The sequence below is a fragment of the Trichechus manatus genome, unplaced genomic scaffold, assembly GCF_000243295.1.
Source record: "Trichechus manatus latirostris isolate Lorelei unplaced genomic scaffold, TriManLat1.0 scaffold00037, whole genome shotgun sequence".
NCBI lineage: Eukaryota > Metazoa > Chordata > Mammalia > Sirenia > Trichechidae > Trichechus > Trichechus manatus.
In genome coordinates, this window is record NW_004443973.1 from 15,254,725 (window position 1) to 15,262,447 (window position 7,723).

Below are 7,723 nucleotides of genomic sequence, written 5' to 3' on the forward strand. Positions count from 1 at the left end.
ATTTGAATTCCCCATCAGTTAGGTCTAGTGCCTTTTCTTCTACTGGAAGGTCATCTGATGTTTTATTTTGGACGCCTACTGGAACCATCCTGTCCTGTTTTTGTAAATGTTTTGATATTGTCTGCTGTCTTTGGGGCATTCAGTGGTTATTTTCCTCATTTATTGATTGTAGATTTGTTTGTTTTGTCCTGCTTTTTTGTTTTATTTGATTATGTCTGAGCAGGTGGGCTGTGTGTTCTTTGTTGTTTGCTTGTCTGTGGGCATGATACGTTTCACCTCCTTCTCCAGTGGGCAGGGTCTTTGCATGTATCTCTCCTCGCTGTCTGTTCTCTGTCAGTTCCTTATTCCATTTGGTGCTTGGCTGAGTTCTTTTTCTCTTCATTTGATGCTTAGGGTTTCAGGATTGACGTGTGCCTCTGTTTGACTTAGTTTTTCTGATATTTGCTGTGGAGGGACGGCGTGGTACTTCTGACTATAGAACCACGTTGCCCAGAAGTTCAGGATTTCTTATTGTATAAAGTTACCATATCCATTTAACTGATTCCCTATTGCACGGCACTTAGACCATTTATAGTTTTTGCCTGTTACGGCCAAAACTACTATTACTATCCTTACAGTTAAATCTCTGTGAGCTTCCTTTATTTACTTATTTTATTTAACCTTATTTTTAATTGATATAAATGGCACTTCTGTTTCAAAAGATATGCACATTTTAAAGATTGTTAGTACGTGTTGTCAAATTGCCTTCTAGAGTGGTTGTAATGTTTACTGTCAGCAGCAGTAAATAAGATTGTCCTTTTCTTTACACATTTTTATCTTTTTAATCTTTGTCAACATGATGGGTAAAAATTGTTTGATTTTCAAAAAATTACTAGTAAAGTTGGATATCTTTTCATATGTTTAATGTTCATATCTAGTGTTGTTGTGTATGTATGTGTGTGAATCACCTATTAATTAAAAAGTTTTGGAACTATGTTTCACACTAAACATTGTAATGTGAATATCTTTCCATATTACAAAATAATCTACTAAAATATCATCTTAATAGATATTATCTCCTTACTGAATCTTGAAAAGAATGCACTCACAAATATTTTTGGTTTCTCAAGTTTCTTGGGAGGCTGTTTGTCCCACTAAAAGTATATTCTGCCCTTCAGTGGGGGCTTGTGTAATGGTGAAAAATGGAAGAAATGTTCTTTGGCAAAAATTCACTAAGGTAGAAGGCTTAGGTATGAGGCAGTGCATCCAGGAAGTGTGATTGGGTCAAATTTTTGGCTTTTGTACAGCTAGATAATCCTTGTAAACATATTTATACCTTCTGTACGATAGGGAGCCCTGGTGGGTTTGGTTTTCTTTTTGTGTGCGTGTGTGTCACATTTGAAAAACCAGAGGTGCCCAATGTAACAAAATGGAAGGTGCCATGCTCCAAAGATCCATGGGGCAGACGGAGCCCACTAAGCATGGTGCCAGACTACCACCAATGTTTTGTGGAAAAATGTATGCCCACATGATATTTCTCAAAATGCATATTACCAACCAAAAGTTTAACTACAGCCCATTAATTTACATGTATTCCACTACTGAAGACACATGCCATCAACAAAAAATTCATAACACAAAAAAATTAAGTCTTGAAAGGGTTATTACATCATGTGATGGTTCAACAATTTATGAACCTGTCCTCTACCGTCAGGCATCAGAGTGTTTGGGATTTTTTGCTACCATAATAAATTATTTTGTATGAATTTCTGATTATCTTTTTGGAGATAAACTCTAGGAGCTTCTTATTATTCATAGGTGAATGTATATGCAATTTTGTAAGACTTTGATACAAAGTCTCAAATTATACTCCAAAAAATTAGTACCAGTAAATGGGAACAATTTTTACTGGACTACAGATGTGTACAGCTGCTGCTTTCCATGAATTTCTTCATATTACTTTTTAAAATTTCTATGGAAATCTTTGTCAATCTGGTAAGTGAAAAACAGAATACTTTTCTTACTTTTTCTCTAAAACAAGCAATACTCTAGCAGAGTGCCTAGCAATAGTAGGAACTCAGTATGTATTTGTTGAACGAATGAATTAACTCCTAATGAAATAAAGTAAATATAGATAGTCAAGAGAAGAAAATAAAAGTCACTTATCCTATCAGAGTTAATTACCGTTACTATTTTAAACATATTTATCTGGAATTATATGTATCATTTTGTAAATATATATTTGCCACTTGTCATACTGTATGCTTTTTGCTTGCATATACTATTTGGCAACTTACTTTTTTTCTAAATATATTTTAAACATCTTTCCATTATCATTTAATACTGTCATTATCTTCCAAATTTGATAGGCAAATAAATAGTATCTCAATATGACTTTAATTTGCTCTTTTTTGATTCTCCATGAGGTTGAATTTTGTTTTCCATGTATGTATGGCCTTTTGCATTTCTGGATCCTTGCCTTTTCATCGTGCAGCCCTTGGTATTACCTGCTGTTCATTCTCTGCTCCTGAGAGTTGGTGGCTCCCTCTGTTGGCCAATGTTGGACATTGGTACATCTTTTGGGGGATGGGGAAATTGGTTCCTCTCTTGAGCTGCCATCAGGGGACACAGAGGGTCTGCCTCAAGCCATCTCTTCCTGAACACCAGTGGTCTTCTGTACTATCCCATTATTCCTTCCCATCAGTGGACTTCACTTAACCCTAAGGGAGGTAGCATGCAGGGCCCCTTCTCAAAAATTAACACTTGTCACACTCTATTGCTCACCTTGATGACCCCAATCTCCCAGCCCAAAGAGTTTCAATGTAGTCTAGAGTGGGAAAAGTTGGGTCATCTAGACTTCCAAAGCTTTTAGTATTAAACCTGGACCTTGGTTTTGATATTCAAAAGCTAATAAGTTGACATCTTTGTCTCTCGTTTTGCAGTGACAACTCTTCTCACAACTAATGATGTTTTACACCTAACTGCCTGGGTAGGTATGGGAGGGTCACAGGACAAAAGAAGGTGAAAGAGAAAAAAAGCGTGGGTTATTAGTTCACGCTGTTACCCTACCATTGAATATTGAATCATCCCTAGGGTAAACCTTTTCTGGATATCTTTGACTTACTGGGCAGAGCTTCTGCTTCAGGACTGTTGATACCTTACCTAGCATAATGGGAACTCCTTGACTAGACAGAGTGAGGTTGAGGCAGTTATTTTAGAATCTTAAACATGTATATTTCAGGGTGAAGCCAGCTAGACTCATCCTGTAGGATGTAATTAAGGAGGACAGAATCACTGGCGACCACCATTGAAAACCCTGTGGAATACAGTTCTACTCTGACACTCACGGATTGTCGTGAGTCAGAATCGACTCGTGACAACTGATTTGGGCTTTTTGTTGTTGTTGTTTTTTGTTTTGTTTTTGGTTTATTGTTGCCTTAACTAAATCGCTTATCAAGTAAGTGGCAAGACCAGCATGTGAACCCAGTTCTTTGTGACTCCTTAAGCCCGTGCTTTTTCCATGGTACCATTCTGCCCCTCCCTGTTATGAACTAAATTATAGAAATTGCATCCTTCCACACAGCTTTACTTTAAAAAAAGAAAAAATCAAGCTTACCTAAGGAAGCTCCAATTTAGAAAGCATTCTTTCTGCTAGTCTCTACTCCACAAAAAAAAAAGCCAGTTACCTCTGTTTGTGAACACTAACCTTGCCCAGCTCCTAGACTGAAGTTCAAGTCTTTACACTGTCTGCAGCTCAAATGGCATTTAAAGCCCTTCCTCATGTCCCTCAGGCCATTCTTCATATGTCACCTTCTCAGTGAGCCCTTCTCCAATCACGTCATTTAAATTGGCAACAACTGCTACACACACAGACTCACTCTTACACAGACATACACACGCTCCCACTATACACCCTCCCTATCATACTCATTTCCTGCTATGTTTTTCTCCATAGCACTTATTACCCTCTGACACACTGCATGTTTACTTGGTTACGGTCTGTCTCCCTTCCACCATCATAATGTAAGATTCCTGAGGGCAGAGATTCTTATCTGTTTTACTCATTCTATCCTGAGCTTTGAACAGTATCTGGCACGTAGTAGGCTGGTTGTTGGCAAATAGTAGCAGGTAAGGTTGCTTAGGTAGGTGAAGACAGACAAAGAAGGGCTAACTCCTAGAGCTGTTGAGAAGACCAAATGAGGCGATACAAGCAAAACTCTACAACTGGACCAGCCAACCAATAAGGGCTTGATCAGCACTGACTGTTATTCATCACTGAAGGCTGCGGGGAGGTGCATTCAGAAAAGGGGAGGCTCATGCAGAGATTAAATTAGAACATTTTGAGAAAAATGGAAGGATTAAAAATAAGAAGGGTGAGGACTAGATGTATGTGTTTATCACATTGGAGATATCTAATATCTGTGTGTGTTTATTTGACTTGACCTTCTGTTAATTTGAGCCTTTTAAAAAATCGTTAATCTGTACTTACACAGAACTTCATCTGGCAGGTAGAGCCAAAGGTATTGACTATTCAGGCCAAGGTGCAAGGGTCTTCTGTGCACTCAAAGTTTTGAGCAGAAGGCTGCTTCAGATGTTCTTTTAGATTATCTGCCTCCACAAAATTCTGGGCTGGGCCAGGAACACCAGGGACCTGCAACCCAAAGACTTTTTGAAGGTAATCTTTTAAATCATGGGGAAAACTTAAGGCATTTTCTTGTTCTGTTATGTTTTAAGTAACTTCTCAAAAGAGGGTCTTGTAGAAAGCAGATCTGGGCATAGCTACAATGATAGTGCTCTTGCTGGGCCTTCTCTGCTTTAGTCTTCCCTGGTCCTTCCAAGGCAAATCAGCACTTTCCAAACTCTGTTGACCCCTCAGAGGGTTTCCTAAGTATTCTGTGTTTGGGGTGATTGCTTTGGGCATGTTCGACCTTTCCTCAGATGTCACTGAACTGTGCTTGTGTTGGCCTTCCGGGCACTGACCCTTAAGCAAATAGATAACGTTCTTGAAAAAGCTTGAATTCTGTTCAAAGTTTTATAATGATGAAAACTGAAGTTGGAAAAGGTTGTAAAACCCTCTGACTCTCCACAGTAGTATCCACTGTTTTCTTCTGTCTTGCTCAAGTTTATGTTCACGGGTAAGTGGCTTATGCTCGTCTACAGCATTTGAGGGCTATGTTCTTCAAGGCCATTCCCTTTAAGTTTCACGTTGTGGGGTGTTGTGTTTCTGATTTATTAAAGGCTGCCCACTTTTCATGTGATAAACAATACTACAATGTTTGTATATAGACTTGCAGAATGAATTAATAATTTCATAATATTATATACAATATGGATGATTTTTGGCTACTGTCTCATTTATGGTCATGCTGTTTCATTCATTAATTCTCTTGAGAATACGTGTATGTGTATGTTGTATATAGGTTTGTGGCGCAAATTGGTGAATGGATTGAAAAATCTACTCAAAATAAAAATGTGAGTTAACTTCTTTTTTACTGATTTTATGAAAGCACAATTCTGTTTGTGCTGTTAATCACAAATCTTACCCAAGAAGGCTGGTATAGGTTTAGTACAGAACTATGCTGACTATCTTTTCTTCAACACCATACTCATTTCCTCATTCTCTCGGTTTTCAAAATAGATTCTAAAAGATATGAGCTCAGGATGCGTGGTTAGGGGGAACAAGTTGGCTTCCAGAATCTAATTTCAGTTTTTAGGCTTTCCTAGCCAGTAGAAATCACATTACTGAAGATTTAAGCACATAGATCCAATATTACTCATATTTAAGACTGGGAATAAATTTTGGTATTTCTAAATATTTTGAGGGAGGAAAAGAGCTTTCTGAACATGTTAGAGACAAATTAGAATGGTTGCACCTAAAACTCTTTAATATTAGGATCTAACAGAAGTTATTACTAAACTTTTAAGGGATTAATTTATTTCTTCTTGTTGTTGTTAGCTGCCGTTGAGTCATCTCCGACTCATGGCGACCTTATGTGTAACAGAATGAAATGTCGTCTGGTCATGACTGTTGGTATGTTTGATACCATTGTTGAGGCTATTGTGTCAATCCATCTCACTGAGAGTTTCCCTCATTTTTGCTGACCCTATTTACAGGCTATTAAATAGAGGTTATTTTCTGCGTACACGTGGTTGGAGTACACAATTACAATAAGAAATGCACACCCCTCCCCACCCTACAAACACAGCCCATGACCACCCTAGTTGCCCCTTCTATTGTGCTCTCTAAAACTCTGTAATTTTCTCTGTTTGAAGCATCCATTTCACTACCGAGGAATTATTGTTGCATGCCCCTTCCCTATTAGATTGTAAGCCCCTTGAATAGTTCATGTTTCTCCAGTACCAAAAGTAATGGCAACAAATATTTGCTAATGAATGTTAGAAGTGAATTAGGAAATCATTTAGGAAAACAATTCCCCACTTTTTTAAAAACAACATTGTTAAGATAATATAGTAATTCACATGATGTCTAAGTTTCCTAGGACTACCATACAAAATACCATAAAGTGGGTGGCTTTAAAGAACAGAAATTTATTGTCCCATAGTTGTGGAGGTTAGGAGTCCAAATTCAGGGCATCTGTAGAGCCCTGCTGTCTCTCTGAAGGCTCTAGGGGAAGATCCTTCCTTGTCTTTTTCAGCTTCTGATAGCCTCAGGCGTTTCTTGGCATTCTTTGACTTGTAGACAGATCTTCACGTGGTGTCTTCCCCTGTTTGTCTCCCCTTGTCGCTCTGTCTGCTCCTTCTTTATGAAACACCATTCAAAAGGGATTAGAATTAGGACCCACTCTACTCTGATAGGACTTCACTGATAATATCTTCAAAGAAAGATCCTATTTCCCCAAACAAGATCACATTCACAGGTATGGGATTAGGACTTCAACGTATCTATTTGTGGGCACAATTCAATCCATAACACATACCGTACAATTCACTCCCACGTTGTGGTTTTAAAAGACACTGTATTTGCTAGAAAGAAGCCCCAGTGGTACAGTAGTTAAGCACTTGGCTGCTAACCAAAAGGTTGGCAGTTGAAATCTACCAGCTGCTCTGTGGGAGAAAGATGTGGCAGTCTGCTTCCGTAAAGATTACAGGCTTGGAAACCCTATGGGGGAGGTCTACTCTGTCCAATAGAGTTGCTATGAGTCAAAATCGACTCAACAGCAATGGGTTTTTCAATGAGGCACTTGCTAGAAAGTGCTCCGGTTTCATTGTGGGAATCAAGTATTGGAGTTACGTTTTGCTTTGTGAAGATGAAAGAAGTATACGTTTAGAGACAAAGAATAGCTCTGAATAATTTTGTCATTAAATTCTATTCTCTTCAGGAAGGGCAGCACACACTACAGGGGAAGTCAGCACAACTGGACTAAACCAAAGCTAAGAAGTTTCCTGAATACAATTGAACACTTTGAGGGACAGAGTAGCAGGGGTAGGGGTCTGGGGACCATGCTTTCAGGGGACATCTAAGTCAATCGGCATAACAAAGCTTATTAAGAAAATGTTCTGCATCCTATCTTGGTGAGTGGTATCTGGGGTCTTAAAGCTTGCAAGTGGCCATCAAAGATGCATCAATTCATCCCAACCACCCGGAGTAAAGGAGAATGAAGAACACCAAAGACACAAGGAAAGTAGTAGCCCAAGAGACAGAAAGGGCCACATAAACCAGAGACTTCATCAGCCTGAGACCAGAAGAACTAGATGCTGCCTGGCTACCACCAGTGACCGCCCT

At 38.8% G+C, this 7,723-nt stretch overlaps 1 protein-coding gene across 1 annotated transcript in view; it reads left to right on the plus strand.

The window, feature by feature from the left end:
• Positions 1 to 4,729: 4,729 nt before the first annotated feature.
• The window catches only part of ABCB11 (ATP binding cassette subfamily B member 11), a 103,107-nt gene continuing 100,113 nt past the window's right edge, over positions 4,730 to 7,723 (plus strand). The window contains exon 1 of the mRNA XM_004375546.2: positions 4,730 to 5,114. The gene's annotated coding sequence lies outside the window, so the exon portion shown is untranslated. The remainder of the gene's footprint in view (positions 5,115 to 7,723) is intronic.